This window comes from Equus przewalskii, chromosome 14 (genome assembly GCF_037783145.1).
Source record: "Equus przewalskii isolate Varuska chromosome 14, EquPr2, whole genome shotgun sequence".
Taxonomy (NCBI): domain Eukaryota; kingdom Metazoa; phylum Chordata; class Mammalia; order Perissodactyla; family Equidae; genus Equus; species Equus przewalskii.
This window is the reverse complement of record NC_091844.1, coordinates 28,204,275-28,224,682: the sequence shown is the minus strand read 5'-3', so window position 1 is coordinate 28,224,682 and position 20,408 is coordinate 28,204,275. Positions and strand designations below refer to the sequence as shown.

At 43.0% G+C, this 20,408-nt stretch overlaps 1 protein-coding gene and 1 pseudogene across 5 annotated transcripts in view; one reads left to right on the top strand and one right to left on the bottom strand.

Moving 5' to 3' along the window:
* Positions 1-12,417, bottom strand: part of SLC4A5 (solute carrier family 4 member 5) — a 116,456-nt gene extending 104,039 nt beyond the window's left edge. For 2 of the 5 annotated variants that reach the window (XM_070572339.1, XM_070572342.1), the window contains exon 1: positions 12,292-12,394. The gene's annotated coding sequence lies outside the window, so the exon portion shown is untranslated. Of the gene's footprint in view, positions 1-2,755; positions 2,807-6,795; positions 6,894-12,291 lie in introns of those variants that run through there. The other 3 variants (XM_070572338.1, XM_070572341.1, XM_070572340.1) reach the window with 3 other exon arrangements.
* Positions 12,418-13,228: 811 nt separating this feature from the next.
* On the top strand, positions 13,229-16,252 carry LOC139075484 (transcription initiation factor TFIID subunit 13 pseudogene; annotated as a pseudogene).
* The last annotated feature ends 4,156 nt before the right edge of the window (positions 16,253-20,408 follow it).

The following is a 20,408-nucleotide window of genomic DNA, read 5'->3' as shown; positions in this document are numbered from 1 at the left end:
TGCTGTGGTTGTGACCCATATATAAGGTGGAGGAAGGTTGGTACAGATGTTAGCTCAGGGCTAATCTTCCTCAGCAAAAAATATATATACATTAGCTTAGAATTTATTGAGCTTTTACTATGTGCCAGGATCTGGGCTGAGAGCTTTACACACACGACCTCAGTTCGTCCTCAAAGTGACTGCATGAGGCCATTAGCATTTATGAAGGGAAGGGCTGGGCAGGGGGAGAGCAGGAGATCATGTGACTTTGGGCAAGTTACTTACAATCCTGAAACACAGTTTCCTCATCTATAAAACGGGAATAATAGTCTCTATCTTGTAGGTTTATGGGCAGGATTAAGTGAGTTAATACACATAAAACATTTAGAATAGTGCTTGGCAAGTGTCAGGACTTAATCAATACAAACTATCATTATCCTCATGTACAGGGGAGGAAACTGGAACTCCAAGAGGACCAAGTAACTTGCCCAAGTTCACACAGCTGGTGAATGGCTGAACTGGCCTGGGGGATGGGGGTAGAGGGGGTTTACTAAAATATATAGAAAATTATGAAATCATAATAGTTAAAACAGGAAGCACCCCTTGTATAAGACATTTCTATACGCCTCGCGAAATAATGTTCTGAAAGATTAGCCAATGCCTCCTCCAGCCTGTTTTCTTTACCTCCTTTCCTCATTCAAATAGCCAGACCATTCTGTGCTTTGCCTCAGGGAGGGTGTGTGAAAGCAGAAAAGAGATTAAAAGAACCTCTTCCCTTAGGGGAATAGAAAAGAATCCTGGCCTAGACCCAGATTCACGTATGGGAGAGGATGGTCACGAGACAGATCAAGGCTGTCCCCTACCCCTCACCCAAGGCAGCATGAAGACATGGAGAGAGACTGAGCTCCACAATGACCTGCAGGCACCAACGAACAAGGACTAGATGGGACAAGGACAGATGACATCAAGTGTAGGTCCCTGAGTCTAGAACACTGCTCCCCACCCCACCTTTAAAAAGGCACCTTTTTAAAGTGAGGGATCAAAACACAGATGGAGAGTTTTAGAAAATAAACTAATGTTTCTTACACACTTGAATATAGGGGCTGAAACTGGTATTCCAAAGGATAGACTTTTTAAGAAAATAGTGTTGGGGAAATGTGCTATTAAAAAAAATCTCATTTAGAGGAGAAGCTTGGGCAGTGGACAATGGCAGCAATTTAATCATTTGTTGGACTCAGCGCATTTATCTCTGCCCTGAAATTAAATGAGATTGTTCCTTAAGACTGGTTGATCCAAAGAACTTGAAAACGCAAAGGCATAAAGATATATGCACCCCTATGTTCATTGCAGCATTATACACAATAGCCAAGACTTGGAAGCAACCCAGGTGCCCATCAAGGCACGAATGGATAAATAAGATGTGGTATTTATACACAATGGAATACCACTCAGCCATAAGAAATGATGAAATCCGGCCATTTGTGACAACATGGATGGTCTGTGAGGGTATTATGCTGAGTGAAATTAGTCAGAGGGAGAAAGTCAAATACCGTATGATCTCACTCATAAGTAGAAGATAAAAACAATGACAAACAAACACATAGCAATAGAGATTGGATTGGTGGTTACCATAGGGGAAAGGGGGTGGAGGGCAAAAGGAGTGATTAGGCTCACATGTGAGGGGACGGACAATAATTAGTTTTTGGGTGGTGAACATGATGTAATCTACACAGAATTCGAACTATATTACGATGTACATCTGAAAGCTATATAATGTTATAATTCAATGTTACTGCAATTAAAAAAAGAAAAAAAAAGAAATTAAAAAAAGATTGGTTGAACTGGCATCCCAGTTTGCCTTGGACAGTCCCCATCTGCCCTGTTGTCTTGGCCTCATTATTAGTACTGCCCCTTGCATTCTCAAAAGGGTTCCAGTTTGGGGAATAAGATATGTGTTTATCCTGCTTATGATTTTAAAATGAGACCAATCCATGGGTGGGCCAACACTGGGCTAGGTGCTATGAAACAGAAAGTAAGCATTTCCAGGCTGGGATGGCTGTACACCAGTGGGGCAATGAAGTGAAGCCTCAGGAGGTGCTGAGAATCTCACCCGCATGGGAAAGGAAGAGGCAGGTGGTGTGTTACAAGAGGAGTCGTGGTGAGGTTGAAGGTCAGGTGCTGTGTGGAGGTGAGAGGTCAGTGGTGGGGTCAGATTGGGATGTTTGAACTTAATATTTCAGACATAGAGTAGCTTACAGGGTAACAGCATGGCCCAGATTATAACCACAGGAGCAGGTGGGAGAAATGGAACCCATATTGCATTTAGGGACAGGAATCAGGCAGCTAATGAGAGACTTGGAGAGTTCAATTCCTATTGAATTTTGGATCTTGTGACTGTATTGCCTATTCAAAAAAATATAAAAATAAAATTAAAATGTAAAAGCATCCAGGCTACCTTGCCCATAGATTCTCCTAAATCCACTGTAGAGTCATTTTATCAAGTTTTTAAAACCCATTAGTAAAACAAGTGACCCTTAAACATTTGAAAAGATGTTCAACCTCATTCATTAAAAAAATGAGAGAGAGAAGAGGCAAATCAGAGCCACAGTGAAATACCACTTTTCACCTTTCAGATTGCCAAATATCAAAAAGTTTCACAACGGCGACAGTGGAAGGAAAGAGGCCCTCTGCCACACACTGGCTGTGAGACTGCAGGTGCGCACAGACTCTATGGGGCTACTTTGGCAATATTTATAAAACTTAAAAATGCACATACCTTTGGGTGGCAGCGGTTGTCTGGAAAGTTATCCTACAGATATACTCGCACCTGTGAGCAAAGATATGTGAGTGGTTTGGGGTAGTTATTCACTTTCCTACCCTTATGTCAGAGGGTGATCATGGGAATTAAATGATATAATATCTGGAAAAGATGTAAAGAGGGCCTGGCACATAGTAAAGTGCTCAGTAAATTCTGGCTCTTATTGTTCATGGCAGCAAAACATTGGAAACAACCTAAGTGTCCATCAATAGGGGACTAATTAAAAAAAAGTTTTGTCTGTATATTGGAAAACCATGAAGCTTTTAAATAGTTTGAGAATACTCTTTAAACAGTGATATGGAATGACTTTTTGGAAATACTGTTAAATGGGAAAAAAGCAAAGTGTAGAAGAATGCTTCTGGTTTGCCACCATTTGTGTGTGTGGTATACATTTGCATGCATGGCCTCTCCAGGGAAGAAGTCATAAGAAACTGGTTACAGCGATGATTCCTGGGAGGGGAACTGGGCGGCAGGGGCTCAGGGGCCAATGTGTAATCTCTTGTACCTTTTATATTGTCCACCAAAGGGATCTATTCTCTATTCAAAAACAAATTCCACTTCTGGGTATACAAAAGAATTGAAAGCTGGGACTCAAACAGATACTTGTATGCCCATGTTTCTAGCAACATTACTCACAATAGCCAAAAGGTGAAGACAACACGAATGTTCATGGATAAATGAATGGCAAAATGTAGGATATCCATACAATGGAATATTATTCAGCCTCAAAAAGGAAGGAGATTCTGGTACATGCTACAATGTGATGAACGTTAAAGACATTATGCTAAGTGAAATAAGCCAGTCACAAAAAGACAAATGCTATATGACTCCACTTATATGAAGTACCTAGAACAGCCAAGGTCAGAAGCAGCAAGCAGAATAGTGGTTATCTGGGGCTAGGAAGAAGGAGGAATAGGGAGTTAGTGTTTAATGGGTATAGAGTTTTAGTTGGGGTGATGAAAAAGTTCTGGAGATGGACGGTGGTGATGGTTGTGACAACAATGTGAACATAATGCCATTGAATTGTACACTCAAAAATGGTAAATTTTATGTTGTGTATATTATATCGCAAAAAAATAAATAATTTTAATAATAAAAACAGTCCTTTTTTTACTTTGACTGGAGTTCTGTTAAATGTAGAGATTAATTACAAGGAGCTGTATTGTATGAGCCACAACAAAGAATAGCCCTATCCAAAAAAAAGGACTCTTGGTCTCCAAATCTTGGCATTTTCCATGCCAGGCGGCCCTGCTCTGCTGACTGACTTTGGGGGGATTCATGGTTCAGAGCAGAGGTGAAAGGCTGAGCCAGGACCAGGGGAGGAGGGCAACTTCTTCCCAGACAAGGAAGTAAAAGGAAGGGAAGAGATGACAGGTGGAGGCAAAAGCAGAGGAAATTTCCACCCAACTACATAGACTTTCTCCATGAGGAAGGAGGTGAGAGGTCAGAGTGTGGTGGTGGGATGGGTAGTTGAGGAGGGTAGAAAGATTGGCCTTCGAGGGGAATAACAGAGAGGTCAGACTAGGGATGTGTAAAAGAATTGCCACGTTCCACTGAGGAGCCTGGTGAGGCTGGAGATCACAAATGTGTAGGGAGAATTTTCCTACTCTTATCTCTTCTCCTTCCCTAGTCAACAACCCTGATGGGGCTGCAGACCCCTGATAGCTAAATAAGTGAGGAAGAGTAGAAACCAGGTCTTCCCTTCCAGACCACCAACCACCATAGCCTTCTCTTCAGCAGCACCAAGCTGGGATGGGAAGATGACTCGATTTACATTAAGATTGAAGTTTGGATTATTATTGGGATGTACATCATAATTATTGAAATAAGACTGAGAGCAAGGGTGACCAGAATAATCATGTGACTTGTCGAAATTTCATCCAGGGACAGAGTAAGATCTAGCCCTAAAGAATAAATTTAAAAGAGCATTAACAGGCAAAAATCAAGTTGTTTTCTGATTTTACCCCATGAGTGATGCTTGTTCCATGGAATAGTTACACAATATTATCTTCAGTTGTTAATTAAAATATGCATATATCTTGTATCTCCCATTAGATTATAATCTCTCTGAGGGCGGGACCCATGTGCTATTTATCCTCATATTGCCCCTACAGCCTAGCAAAGTGCCTTTCACCTCCCGGTAGGCACTGAAATGGCTGCTGACTGAATTTCTGACCAAGAGGGATTACCCCGTATGAGGCAGCACCAGGCTATCACTGTGCTTACATCATGCCTGGTACACAGCAGGTGAGTAACAAGACCTGGCTGAGTTGAATTCAAAGTCTGAAATAAATTGATGTTGCAGGTTGCCCAGACTTAGGGTAAAGGGGGCAGAAATGAAGTAGGTGTGGACGGCCATTTTCCGTTTCTCCATTAGGGCTATTCTTGTTCTGGATTAAGGACAGGAAGGCTAAGACACAAGAGGAGGGTGTGGTCAGACCCAGTTTTCCACCTATGCTAAAAGAGGTGAGCATTGCAGTACCTTATTAGGCCTCAAACCAAGCTGAATCCATTTTTTGAGTAGGAGAATTTTAAAGGACTCCTGTCCTCAAGGTTATATAAAAATCATCCCAGTTATGTACTTCTGAGATAATAAATTAGTAGAAGCAGCACAGAGTCCAACTCTTTAGATAGGGAAATGGATCTCAAGTAGCTCAAGAAGCAAACTTTTCTACAGACAGTTGAGAAAAGGAAATCGAAGACCAGTTAATTCTGGTTTGGGGAATGGTAACATTGGAGAACACACTCTACCATCTGTTTCTTGTGACATCACTCGTGCTGAAGTATCTCCTTTGCTGGCATGGCCACCATCCCTGTTCACAAAGTAGGAAGTAAAAGATACGCTTGAGCATCTCTATTATTAAGTCTAAACACTTGATTACTGCCTCTCCGGATGACGAACTTGATTGGAGGGACAGTGGGTAGGCATTCAGTCAAAAAACAAGCCACTTACTGAGTGCTTGCAGTGGATGGAGAAAGATGGCTTTCCTTAGTCTGGTCCACCCAAAATAAGTTGGGGGGTGAAGGGGAGAAAGAGCATGGTTGGTGGGTCTTCAGGGTGCTCCTGAGAACATCCCTCAGGTCATGAGCTAGCTCACAGCTCAGTTCCAAATCCCAGGATGTCTGCTTGGAGAGAGGGTAAAACACACTTGCTCAGGGACAGAAGCCCACAAAGCTAAGGCTCTGGGTTTCTAAGTCAGACTTCCATCAAGGGCTAGTGACTTTCTTTGGAAAGCCAACTGATCTCCAGGGATCCTGATACACAAGAACTAGCCCCCCCCCCCACACCCCCCCCCCCCACTGCCTCCGTTACATCTAGAGGGAGAGATATGGACTAGCTCCCTGGCTTCTCATGCATCCCTTCCCTCTCATTCCCTAAAGAGCCCAAGAAGCAGATCCTTGGTAAAAGCATGCCTTCTTCGGGTCGGAAAGCTTAGTTGAAGTGGGGATTTTTATACGAGTCCCATGTTTCCTGGACTCTTAGGAACCTCTGAGAAGATGCTGTAAATAACCCTTATTGAATTGGAAGAAGCATGAACGAGGCACAGGACCAACCACTGTGACTTCCATGGCTGAAGAGCATGGATTGAAGAGGGGTAGTTAGACCTTTGTGCAGAGACTATAATTAGATATAGACCTCAGCCCCTCATTATAGAAGTTTGACATTGCACAGATGCACAGGCGCACACTCACTGCCCTCTCTGAAGGTGGGGACAGGGAGAGCAGAATAGCAACACTACTACAGGGCCACCTGGTCATTATCTCACTTGTCCTTTACTGTGTTGGAATAGTTATAGATTCAGTTAAACAATCACATTGTCCCTTATCTTTGCTCTCTAAGTTTTGCACAGGCCTTTAGCAAAAAGCAATAATATTCTCTCCTGACCCTCACAGGCTGGGAATTCCTGACTATACTACTTGGTTGCTTCACTCACATCCCCAAACCAGCACCTGCAACCCAGCTGTAACTCCGTATATTTAAAATCCACTCTACTCACCCCCAGTGCAGTGACCGATGCTCCTGGGCCCTTGAATCCAGGCCCTTTAGGGTGGGTCTTGCTCTTGGAACCCACCCACCTCTCCTTTTTTCTACCTCTATTAACATAGCCCCTCCTCTATTGCCTCACCACCCAGCTATTTTAGAACCAAAAAGTCTTTGTCTATTCACAGACGCTGTAAAAGTAACATTAGTTTTATGTTTTTTAATCTAATGTCTGTGTCTTCCATGATTCTCAATGGCTTATCTAATCAGCACGTCCTCGGGAGGGTTATTACTTGCCTATTTAGCTTGTAGAAGCACAAGGGAGCCAGCTGAGGCATTTACCCCTGGAGTCTGCTCCTTAAAAACAGACAATCCTGGGAAAGATGTCAGACCTTTTGCCTCTTCTCTCCATAAGCCTGAGATTAAGGAGAATGTTCCACGTTCCACAGCCACTCCAGATCTGCAAACCCCAATTCTTGACTCTTCAGAGGAGTATACAGACAAGGAAAATGAAGAAGGCATTTGAACAAACCAAACTGCAAGAAAAACGTCACATAGTTTGTGATTTTTTTAAGCTTTATGCTGACTTTTGCCCTCATTTTATTAATTCCTTTTTTGTAAGTAGAAAAGATACGATGAGGCAGTAATAAGTGGAAAACAGGAAGTTTGGAGGGAGGCAAGAAGGGAGACAGAGTGAAGGGGAAAAAAGTACCAGTGTGGGGGACAGGCACACAGTGTGGTAGGGGGAAGCAGGGAAGAGGAACATGCTGGGAAGACGCTGGCAGTCATAGCATCTCCAGGCACCAGGTGTTGGGCATGGTACTTAAACACACCTTCTCTCATTTAACTCTCTCAGCAGTCCTGGGAGGAGAGTATTTTCGTTCCCAGTCTTGCAGATAGGGAAACTGAGGCTCAGAGAAAATAACACTTGCCCATGGACTCAGAGACATAGGAGGAAGAGCAGACGTTGGAAGTTCCTTTAAAAGATGAACACCCCTCCTCTTCCACAGGTCGTCTGTGGATTCTCTGTCTTCAGATCCATATTTCAGGGTTTGCTTTCCCTTTCAGATAGGAAATTTGTCTTCTGCTTTAAAGTCCTCACTTCATTCCTAGATCATGTGGAGTTTTCCCTCAGTGGAAAAGCCACACCCTTGGACCAAGGACTTGCCTGCAGCCAACATGAGGAAAGATGTGTTTCAGAGGCCATGGCTGAGCCATCACATTAACTCCACATTCTAGCTTTTCTTAATGATCCATGGAATCAAGGACTGGCAAGACAAGGGTGGCCAACACATCTGGGTTTGCCTGAGACTTTCCCCGTGTAGAAATTAATAAAAGAAACCTTAACTATATTAGAGTTGAGAAGGCCTGTAGAGGGAGCTCTCACACCCTATCATACATCACCGATTACATAAAACAGGAAGAGCCCACCCTTGAGTCTTAGGCAGGAAGTAAAACTACTTTACTACTGAAGCAAGATTTCTCTCCCCACTTGGCAACAGCCCAGCCAATGAGAAGCCATTGCAGCCCTGAGCTGTTACTTTCCCCCAAAGGACGTTTCTTTTAGAACAGCCCCTCCCCATCCCCCCTTTCTCTCTGTGAAAGCAGCTCCCCTCCTTTGTTTTCTGGATTTGCCTTTGGTTTGCCATAGCATGCACATCCCAAATTACAATTCTTTTGGCTATTCCCAAATAAACTCATTTTGAGGATAAGATAACAGTGAATTTGCTTTTTAAGTTGACACTGGTTTTAGCACTGAAAGCCCCCAACCTGGGAAACTCCTCAGTCTCAGATCAGGACAGCCTAGGCTGGAAGACACAGTCTTGGGCCTCAGGGAGTTTCCAGCAGGTTGGGGATTAGACAAATTCACAAGCAGAAGAATATGAAGCCCTAAAAAGAATCACAAGGGGGAAGGAGGGGCTCAGTAAAAGAGAAACAACATACATTTGGAGAATTCATTCCACAAACGGTCATTGCTTACCTTCTAAGGGCCAGGCCCTAGCCCAGGCCCTGTGTGTTAAAGAAATACTTTCTGGAAAAGATGGCCTGCGGATGGACAGAGAAAGGGTAGGGTGAGGGTAGGATGTGGAACAGCAGAATTGCCAAGGGGCAATTTGAGGCAGAAGAAAGGAGCCGTAAAAATAAAGACCTGAGAGGTAGAAGAACACAGCGTCCTCCAGGAACTGGGGGACAGTTTCTGTTGAGGGCCAGTGTGGGGAGAAAAAGTCAGGGCCTGTGAAGATGGGCCGGGCCACTCTTGGGAGAGGGGTAAACGTCAGCAAATGTGTCTGAACTCAAAGGAATGTGGGATGGGACTTAGTACAAGAACGGAATCATTGGCTTCAGCGTGGATGATAGGACAGGTGGAAAGACCAGTTGGGACGTTACTGCCAAAGTGAAACCCTTTGGTTTCTACCCATCTGTGTTTTGTTTAAATCATTTGACATTTAGTTTAGGTAGCTTTTAGTTTCTGATTTTTGTTTTTGGTTTTCACTTTACACAGGATTTGAGGGTGAGTTTCCCCCCTGGGTTGTTGAGGGGATGGGAAGGTGTGGGACAGGGAGCTTTTCCTCCAGGATGCACAGAGGGAACAGCTTTGCAGGCTCAGGAGCCTTCCTGATGGAGGGAGTAGGGAGGGAACTGCCCTTGCAGCAAAGTGCTTTCCTCCTTATGTCCAGTGTCCACTGGGAGTTGGCTGGAGCACTGCCTGTTCCTCTGTACAGTCCTAATGCCACCTTAACAGTTAACCAAAGCAAGTTCTTACTTACTTTTGTTTTTTGGCTTAAAACAACAAAGATTTATTACTCCAAGCTTCTGTTTGTCAGGAGTTCTTATCTCCTTTGAGAGCCTTTCTGCCTGGCTGAAGAAGGACAGCCATTCATCTGCGTAACTGAGCAAAGGGACCAGCAGGGTGGAGGGGTGGGGCGCACGCCTGAAGTCCCCCATTACCACTGACTGCCACAATGCCCACTGTCTCAGAGCCTCAGGGTTTCCCACTTGACCTACTTCTCAGGTAACTCTCTTTTCTTTGTGTTGGGAGGCAGGTTCCTCAACAATTGTGATGTAAGTGTAGTTAATTGGTGTAACCCAATTTACATCCAGAACTCTAGCAGCAAGAGATACTGGAAAGTAAAGTTTTTGGGTTTCCAACCTCTCCAGTTGGCAGGGTGAAAAGGAGGTTAAGAGAGCCAATCCAGGGGCCGGCCCATGGCCAAGTGGTTAAGATTGCAAGTTCCGCTTTGGCGGCCTGGGGTTTCACAGTTTGGATCCTGGGTGCGGATGTGGCACCCCTCTCAGGCCATGCTGAGGTGATGTCCCACATAGCCCGAAGGACCTACAACTAGAATATACAACTATGTACTGGGGGGCTTCGGACAGAAGAAAAAAGAAAAAAAGGAAGATTGGCAATAGGTGTTAGCTCAGGTGCCAATCTTTAAGGAAAAAAAAAAGTGAGCCACTCCAAGCATCTACCACAGGGTTTCTAAGTCTTTACCTGTTGGTAAAGTTATACATGGTTTTCCAATTGACTACTGTGTTTGTTCCATAAAACAGAACCCAAGGTGGGGAGGGTAGTAAGAGGCATCCCTTCCCCTATGGTGCCCAAGCCTGGGCCATTCAGCCAGGCTGGGACACCGGCTCTGTTAGGAAGAACATGGCATTCTTTTTGGGGATCACTATTCATATCCATGTTTATATTATACTAACCCTAACCCTAACCCTAACCCTAAGGGTTAGGGTTAGGGTTAGGGTTAGGGTTAGGGTTAGGGTTAGGGTTAGGGTTAGGGTTAGTATAATATAAACATGGATATGAATAGTGATCCCCAAAAAGAATACAATTACTCAACACCAATTAAAAAAATTTCAGCCTTAATAGCAATCAAAAACTCTGGTTCAAGATGGTGAACTGAATTATTATATTTACTTATCTTTCCTCCCTAAATCCAACTGAAGTTACATTTTTTTAAAAAATGAAAGAAAAGAAAAGGGAAAAATTCCAAAGCAGTGCTAGAAGACAGGGAAGGATGTACAGTAGATTCTTTGGGACCTGATGCCCAGCATCTCTCCCCTTCTGTGGGAAAGTCCTCCAACCCCACTCCACATGGTTCATGTGGGACTGCCATGTTCTTCCTAACAGAGCCGGTGTCCCAGCCTGGCTGAATGGCCCAGGCTTCTTATTTATTTATGAGTTGTTTATCATATATTGTAAATATTTTTCTGTGTTTGTCACTCAATCTTGTCTATGGTCTTTTCTTTTTCTTCTTTTCCTTACAGAAGGGTTTAGTGTGTGTGTGTGTGTGTGTGTGAATTTTAATGAAGTCAAATTTACTCATATTTTCCCTTAAGGTTTCTAGTTTTGTTGTCAATCTTAGAAATGCTTTAACCATCCCCAAGTTTATGTACACCTATATTTTCTTCTAGTTCTTTTCTGTTTTTATTTTTTATATTTAAATATTCAATCCAGGGGCCAGCCCTGTGGCTGAATGGTTAAGTTCCCGTGCTCTGCTTCAGCAGCCCAGGGTTTCATGGGTTTGGATCCTGGGTGCATACCTAGCACCACTCACCAAACCATGCTGAGGCAGGCATCCCACATGCCACAAACAGAAGGACCTACAACTAGAATATACAACTATGTACTGGGGGGCTTTGGGGAGAAGGAGAGAAGAAGGAAGGGGAGGGAGAGAAGGAGGGGGAAGAAAGATTGGCAACAGATGTTAGGTCAGGGCCAATCTTAAAAAAAATACATTCAATCCATCTGGACTTTGATGTATGGGATAAAATAAGGATTTATCTTTATTATTTTCCCAAGTATTACATCACCATTCGTCAAATTATGTACCCTCCATCCACTGGTTTTGAATGCTACCTTTATCATACACTGAGTGTTTCTGTGTGCTGAGTCTGGCTCAGCCAACCACCCTGACAGCATGTTCTACACTTGGTCTCATTTTGCTACCACCCACTCCCCACTCAAACCACTATGTTCTGATTTCTGCCCCCACTGTGTCACAAACATTTCTCTGGCAAAGATCATCATCAGACTCCTAATTGCCAAAGTCTGTGGATGCTTTTCAGGTCTTCTCTTGATGGACCTCTCTATTACATTTGGCACTGTTGACAATTCGTTCCTCTCGAAACCCCTTCTTTCGGGGGTGGTTTTGTTTGCCTGTTTGTTTTGTTTTGGTATATTTAGGGACTTCTGGGTCGTTGGATTTGTGCATCTTCATTTTTGCTAAATAATGGCACACTGTTTTCCAGAGGGGTTGTAATACTTCACACCCCCACCAGCAGTGTGAGGTAGTTTAACTGGATTACTTATGGACAAGCGTTGGTAGATCTGGGATGCTATGGGTCTCTGCCCCCTGGCATTTGCTCAGTTCCCCCTTTGTACCTTCTCCCCACAAATCTTGTCCTCTCTCCTATGAGCTTGAATCCTGATGATGGCCTAAGCCAACCCCACAATCATCACTGCTCTCCCCCCAACACAAACCAATTGAGAACTTTAAAGACTCACCTTTCTAAAACCTCATGTCTGCATTTTGTTCCGTGTTCCAAAATCACCAGTGGCTTCCCAGTGCAGTCAAATAAAGTCTGAACTCCTTGGATTGGCACCCAAGGCCTTCCCCTGCCTGGCTTCCTCATTCCTCCCAAGGCTTACCTCCCCACATTCCCTAAGGGGGCACACTTGAATCCTGCCAAGGGGACCCATCCTGCTGGTGAGGGTGCAAACCGGTACAGCCACTCTGTAAAAACAGTGTGGCAATATTTAATAAAGATGAAAATACACATACCTAAGGACCAAGCAATTTCACTTTTGTACGTGTGTACCAGGGCACATGAACAAGGATGTTTATATAGCATGGTTTGCAGGTGCTCAAACTTGGAAGCAACCCAAATGTCCATCAAGGGTAGAATGGAAAATTAAGCTCCCATCTCTGCGCCCTTCCTCACTTTGTCCCCCCACTGACATGTTACTTTTTCAGACAACATATCTTCATTTGAAACAGAAGCCAAACTACCTACTTTCCAAATTAAAGAGTTGGGAATTTTTTCCACTGAAAAATGACTTTCCAATATCGTTGTGTTTTAATATGTAGGAAAACTCTAACAAGTTGTGGTCACATTTTATCATTCTGTTTATCTAAGTGCTCCTTTTTTAATTCACTTTTTAAAAATTTATATACAGTAAAATCCATTCTCTTTTGGGGTTCAGTGCTATGAGTGTTAACAAATGCGTACAGCCTATCCTTCACTTTTTTGTTTTTTACAAAGGAGTATCAAGATAGGTTTAAAGTGATTTATGTCAATTTTGTTCACTGGGGCTTTGGAAAACAAAGTCTGATCTCACAACTTGGTAGGCAAGTTGTATTTACTCCATGAGTTCACAAAAGTTCAGTTCCATCTATTGGTCCTGGTTCAATTGTTTGAGTAGGTCCTGATTGTCTGCCAGGATGGCCAGCCCTGGAATGACCCTTTCCAGTAAGATCAGAAGGATCTCTTCTGGCAAAACAAACCTGGCTTTTACTCTCTATGGAAACTTGACAAGCCGTTGGTGCCACCAAAGGGCCCAGCCAAGGATCTTTCTACACCAGGTGCCCTTGGCTGCCAAGTATGTAGGCAACCAGAAACTGTAGAGGAGGGTTTGCCATATCTGAGCTACCTTGTTTTCTAGAAAGTGTCAAGATTTGAGGGCCTAAGCATTGAGGGAAAGTGAACACTTGTCCCTTCAATTTTCTGAGAAAGGCAGGGAACAGTGTACCACAACTAATGATACAGCTTTCAAAGTACATTAAATCAGCTGTTAACTATTTAACTGTAAGTCCACCATTCCATTTGTTCTGACACTATGCAAAAAAAAAAAATTCAAATTTTTCACTGCTAGAAAAAAAAATCTAGGAATACTTGCATGCCATCCCATTAAGAGACCAAACACTACCTCACCCAATATTTCACCCCTCCCCATCCCAGTTATTTTGGCCTTTCTACACAGTGGGTGACTTCACAAAAATGGGATGCTAGGCCTCACCAAGATGGTGACCTTGATGGTTAGCCTCTCTGAGGTGAGTAGGAATTAGCACCTCCTACAAGTTCCCAAGTGATGCTGATTCTGTTGGTCAGGGGATAACACTTTGAGAATCACTATTCTAAATCTAACCAACAATTTATAGGAAATGCAGAAGGTAGAGGAACCTATTAACACCATGAGAATGCATTAAAAAAAAAAACAACCCAGGGGCCAGCTCCGTGGCCGAGTGGTTAAGTTTGCGAGCTCCACTGCAGCGGCCCAGGGTTCGGATCCTGGGCACGGACATGGCACTGCTCGTCAGGCCACGTTGAGGCAGCGTCCCACATCCCACAACTAGAAGGACCTGCAACTAAGATATACAGCTATGTACTGGGGGGGGCGGGGGTTGGGGAGATAAAGCAGAAAAAAAAAAAAAAAAGATCGGCAACAGTTGTTAGCTCAGGTGCCAATCTTTGAAAAAAAAAAAACCCAGAATCTGAGAAATGGTTCCGTCAACAAATTACAAGGAAAAAGTAAGCAAGAAAGAACCTAGAGATTAAAGAAGACTTAATGGGCATGGAGAGCAGGGCCAAGAGAGTAGCCCAGAGTATAAGCCTTGTCCTGAACATGAGGCTGTGTGTCAACATTTACCAGATTCTGCTCAGGGGCCTTCAATGTGGCTTCAGTCTGGAATTTGGGCCAGCCTGCTTGGACTGGTCATGCCCAACGCACTTTAAAAGGGAAGATTGCCTATATCAACTCGACTACGAATTATCAGGAGCACTCTGTGCTCAGGCACCAGTAGAACAATATCCTGATATTGTTGAGGACACAGTGAGATTGCAGCTTCTACTTTGTAACCTGGTCCCAGGATGACACTGGGAATAGTGCTTTCATTCCTATTTGCTTCACAGATCAGGGTGTTATCTTTGACTTTAATATTCCTTTTGAGAGCCACAACTAGAAGGACCTGCAACTAGGATATGCAACTGTGTGTGGGGGGCGGTGGGGAAGGGAGTTGGGGAGATAAAGCAGAAAAAAAAAAAAAAAAAAGATTGGCAACAGTTGTTAGCTCAGGTGCCAATCTTAAAAAAAAAACAAAATATTCCTTCTCAAAATCACTTCAAGTGAGTAAAGCAGGTATCTGAGATGTCCAAAGAATCTTTGGAAACGCACACTCATCCCAAGTTGGATCTGGGCTTCAAGGAAAGATAGTTCACCAAGTTAAGTAATGGGAACATTATAACCAAGAAATCACATATTTTGAAGCCTAGGACTGCAAGGGACTGGAGGCCTAAGTTTACTCCCAACCCCACTGGAGACAAAGGCCCTATTCCCCCTCCATCCTGTGAGGTTGCCATCAGCAATCACGTCACCCCACCACCCATTCCGAATCTAACCATGGAGGCAGTGCCACAGATTTCCTTTTAGGGTGGGATTCTCCTGTTCCTGTCATGACACCAGCTCTAGTCTCTGAGCAATGACTTGGGGAGACTCTGGCACTGCATCCAGCTCTGTTCCGAACCTGGCACCACAGCCATCCAACTGAGTCCAGGTCTGAATAGCATTGGCAGGACATCAAGGACAGACTTGAAGACTAAAAATGACCTTGAGCAAGCAATGAATACAATAAAAAAGAAACCCGGGGCTGGCTCCATGGCCGAGTGGTTAAGTTGGCGCGCTCCGCTGCAGCGGCCCAGGGTTCGGATCCTAGGCGCAGACATGGCACCACTTGTCAGGCCACGTTGAGGCGGCGTCCCACATCCCACAACTAGAAGGACCTGCAACTAAGATATACAGCTGTGTACAGGGGGGTTTGGGGGAGATAAAGCAGAAAAAAAAAAAAAAGATTGGCAACAGTTGTTAGCCCAGGTGCCAATCTTCAAAAAAAAAGAAACCCTGTGGAAGAGAATCCAAACATTAAAAACTTAGACAAGGTAAAAAAAAACACTCTAGTGAACAAAAATTGGCAGAGAATCTTCCAGAAAAAAAAACCCTGCTAATTTCCTCACCTTTCAGAGTACAGAGCCTGTTGACATTGTCTAGAATTGAAACATCCTTCAAGTAAAATCCCAGCTCAAAAAAAAAATAAATGACCTTGAGAAGATAGGGATGAAAACCCTACCCTTGCAGAACAAAATGAAGAAGGTGGAGTTGTAGAAGGTAGACCTGGTAAAAGAAAGAGAATTTTTTCTAAAGAAATACAATGTATGATGTATGAGGATCATCAGAATCCTTACACTGAGCCAGTGGATATTCTTAAAGACTGTCATAGACTTCATCCCTGAAATGACTCAAAGGCAATGTCAATTGGAAGACAAAGTCGAGTTCAAGTTAAAGATACTGTCTTCTTGATTTGAAAGGACCAGGGGAGTTTGTTAGGGTTAAAGTCTTGTTTACTGTGAGTAATACAAGTGAAGAATTGAAACCAGCTAGAAAAGCACTTGATGAGACCTATTATGGATCTTGACACCTTCCGTAATTTCTGACACCTTTTTGTAATTATCTTCTGGGGCAACCATATATAGTAACTGAATATTTTTTATGGTAAGGTCCTGATATCTGTGTAAGTGAAAGATGGAGAAACACAAAATTTTCTTGTCTTTGATTTTAGAGTGATATTTGAGATTTTAATTGCCTGCCTTTATATTACCATACTTGAATTACTTATTGGGTTTTAATGACCACACAAAAGCTAAAGTATCTTGTAACTCACACAGATCCTTCTGACTTTTGACATCGAAACGATGAAGCAGTACTTGCATCAGGTGTCTTTGTGCCACTATAGGCTATCCTATAGCTGTTTAATATGTAAAATCTAAATGTCACCTTTGACCCTATGACAGCTGAAATGTGTGTTTCATGTATTCTCAAATTTCTAGACAACAGTAATCTCACAGATTATTAAAGATAGTTAATTGGTTTGTGTTTATCTTAAGTAGAAGATGATATAGGAATATAGTCTTTTGTAAAAAATGTTTCTCTGTCTTAAAAGATAATTTGTTCTAATATTCTTTTCTTCAGCTAGCATTTTTTTGTGTGTGTGTGAGGAAGATGGTCCCTGAGCTAACATCTGTGCCAATCTTCTTCTACTTTGTATATGCGATGCCTCCACAGTGTGGCTTGATGAGTGGTATGTATGCCCATGCCTGGCATCCAAACCTGCAAACCCGGGGCCACTGAAGCAGAGCACACAAACTTAACCACTACGCCACTGGGCTGGCCCCATGAGAGATTTTTTGGAGAAACTAAATTCCATGTGAATGCTTCAGTGTTGGAAAGCTTTTTTGATTTAAAAGCTTTGGGGATTATACATACTATTTGTCAGGTTGTAAGAGAACTCATTTTCCCAGATCAGATTAAAGCTTCTAAAATAAATGCTTTCAGCAGTAGCTGGAATGGTTAGGCTTAAAAATCTGATGGCAAGATAAATATTCAGGGTAGTGTTTTAACATATTTGTTAGTAGTTGTCCATTGTGGAAATGTGTACTTGACTAAAATCAAATATGGCTGTGGAAACGACTTCCTCAAATTCCCATAGTTCAGGATATACAGATTTTACATGTATTTAACTATACTGTATTAAATTATTATTGCACATAGCTTAAAATAAAGATTGAAATTCATTTAAAGGGATCAATGAATGTTACTATTTGTGAAACTGAACGTTTTGTGTGCCACTTATAAACACTACCTATAAATCAGTACTTGGGAAAATTCCACATTCTTAACCTATTGAGGAATAAAATATGAAAAATTAAATTAAAAAAATGACTCTGGGGGCACAAATCTTTGAGAGGTTGGAAACCCCTTCTCTCTCCCAGAACTAAAACTGCTAGACAATCTTTTTCTTGGCTTCTCCATTGCCTGCAAGCTGATTTATGCCATTCCTCTTTGTCGTGACTTGCAGTGCAGCCAACAGAGGCTCTGCCATCTCCTGCTCGTTAACCAGGTGGGAAGAGTGAGTCTTCTCATACTTGTGGCTGACTGTGAAGGGTTCAGCAGACCAGACGGAAACAACCTCTAAAGTCTGTGAAATTCTTCTCCACCTTTTAAATTTCTCATTTCAGGGTCATCTGTCGACCCTCATGTGCTTCTTTGTGAAGTCCTATTTAACAATTTCAAGGAGACAAAAACTCTTGTCATTTCTTTCTCCACTAAGCCAGTTCTCTGAAAATGGATAGACTGGCCTCAGTGTTTCTAAGTCCAGAATTTTGACAGGGATAAGGATGGAGAAAATCGTCTTTCCTGGTCACTATTCTATATCCTTCCTCACTGCATCCAGTGCTGACTGTGGCTCCGTCATCCTCTTGTCTATTTACACGTCTCTTCCTATGATAAGAGGGCTGTGTCAGCGGCACCTCCCCTATCCGTTTCTGTTGGTTGAAAAGTGCAACATCTTTGGCCAGTTGGTGTCGCTTGCCAAAGTGAAGGCTTTGGTACCCATCACCTAGAGGATCTCAAAAGCAAGTTGCTCTACCATCACTTTCCTTTCCCTCTGCCCGGTCTTTCTACGTACAACACTGTGAGGAGAGTGCTCCTTTTGAGGTGGATGGGCACTATCTAGTTGGTTCATTAATGGGCAACTTGAGGCAGAAATAAGAGGATATGATTTCTTTTCTTAACACCAATTTGGATGCTGTTATGGATTGGACGTTTGTGTCCCTCAAAATTCACAGGTTGAAATCTAATCCCCAACGTGATGGTATTTGAGGGCAGGACCTGTAGGAGGTGATTAGGTCATGAGTGTGGAGCCCTCATGAATGAGATTAGTGCACTTGTAAGAGGCCAGAGGGTTAGCTTCCTCTCCTTCTGCCACGTGAGGAGGATAAGAGAAGTCAGCAGCCTGCAACCAAAAGAGCGGCCTCTCCAGAGCCTGACCATGCTGCCACCCAACTCAGACTTCCAGCTTCCAGAACCGTGAGAAATAAATTTTCGTTGATAAGCCACCCAGTTTACACTATTTTGTTATAGCAGTCTGAGCTAAGACAGATGCTTACACTCTGAATGAAGGGAATCCTTACACTTAGTTTCAAAATATATTCTCTCCTTGACTTTCATCTTTTCTCTCTCTCTAACTTTGAGTCCTTTTTTTTCATTGTACTCCCCCTCTGGCAGCTCTGTTCTTATAGAGCCATGGCAGGACATCTTTAAATTAATGCTTTAAATAGAAGACACTAAAAGGAAAAATCTCTACAATCGATAGTCACTAAGTACTGGAACCAATGTTCTCAATCCTCCTCCATGTTGTGTACTTTGTATTCTTAGGATGATAACATATTACATATTTGAATTGCTGACATGTTAAAAATGAAGTTTAAGATAGATGCATATAAAGCATATGTTGAATTGGTGTAATAATGGTAATTTAGAGTATGGGACTCAAGGGACAACTACTTGTAGTATATTATCTTTCTTTGGATCTTATCCAAATACACATACTGTAAAACAAAACGAGACATTTATGAGACAATCAGGGAGAACATTGGATATCTGATAAATTATTTTTTTAGGTGTATTAGTGGTATTGTAGTTTTCTATTTTTAAGAGTGCTCTCTTTTAGGGATACTAAAATACTTTTGGATGAAATGATAAGGTGATGTCTGGGATTTGCTTCAAAATAATCTGGAAGAGGAGAGTGAAGATGGGACACAGATGAAACAAGACCAGTTAGGAAAGTATAAATATGGGCATGTGGAGATTCATTACATTCTACTCTCTTCATTTGTATGTTAAAATTTCCCGTAATAAAAACTAACAAAACACAGGGTGACAGACATGTATTTACTCTGACACCAGTTACTTGAGCAAGACAAATCCAGGTCTCATCCCTAAACTTCCCAGCCTTCTGGAGAGGAATGGAGCCAAAGGTCCCAGGCCACCCCTCTAAGCCCCTCAGCAGCAGCAGCCATCTGTCCCCGGGAGCAGCAGTGCCTGTTTCAGCTGGCACACGTGGTAGAGATGCTGTAAGGCTGGGTGAATAGACATGCTTCTATATACTTAGAAGAGAGGAGGGCTACACAGAGCATAACACCCACAGAAGGCAGGAAGGGCCACTCGCTCTCAGATCCCTTGTTCTGCATGTGCCCTGGGCGTACCTGACAGGGATCAAGGTATTCAGCACTGTGACGCTTCCCCAGTTGGGCACCTGGAGCTGTGGAGCACATGTGCTCCTAGTTCACTTTCAGGCCCAAGACTGGGTGGGGCAGAATCGGCTCTGGGATCTTGCACACTTCCTAGACTCAGCCAGCAGAGACTCAGGTCTCATACTGCCCTCACTCCTGCTCCCCACTGTGTGGTAGCACAGAAAATGGGAATCAAGCAGGTAAATTCAAATTGGGGTTGGGAGGAGTGCCACAAACCTTTGACTCTCCCTCAGCTGTGGCCTGCTAAGAGGAGGAAGAAACAGTGCCTTGATAGTAGAAAAAATATAACCACCCACAGAAACAAGCAGAAAGCTGGGACACCGAGGACTGCCTATCCTTTGGGACCCAAAATATGGTTATTTGTGTCCTAAGTGTATGTCTTGGGAATGTGGCTGCTTGTATTTCATTTCATTTGTTCAATATCAGCCTCTCCCAGGTATCCTTTTTTATGGGGTGCCTGTGTCAAGCATGCTATCTCAC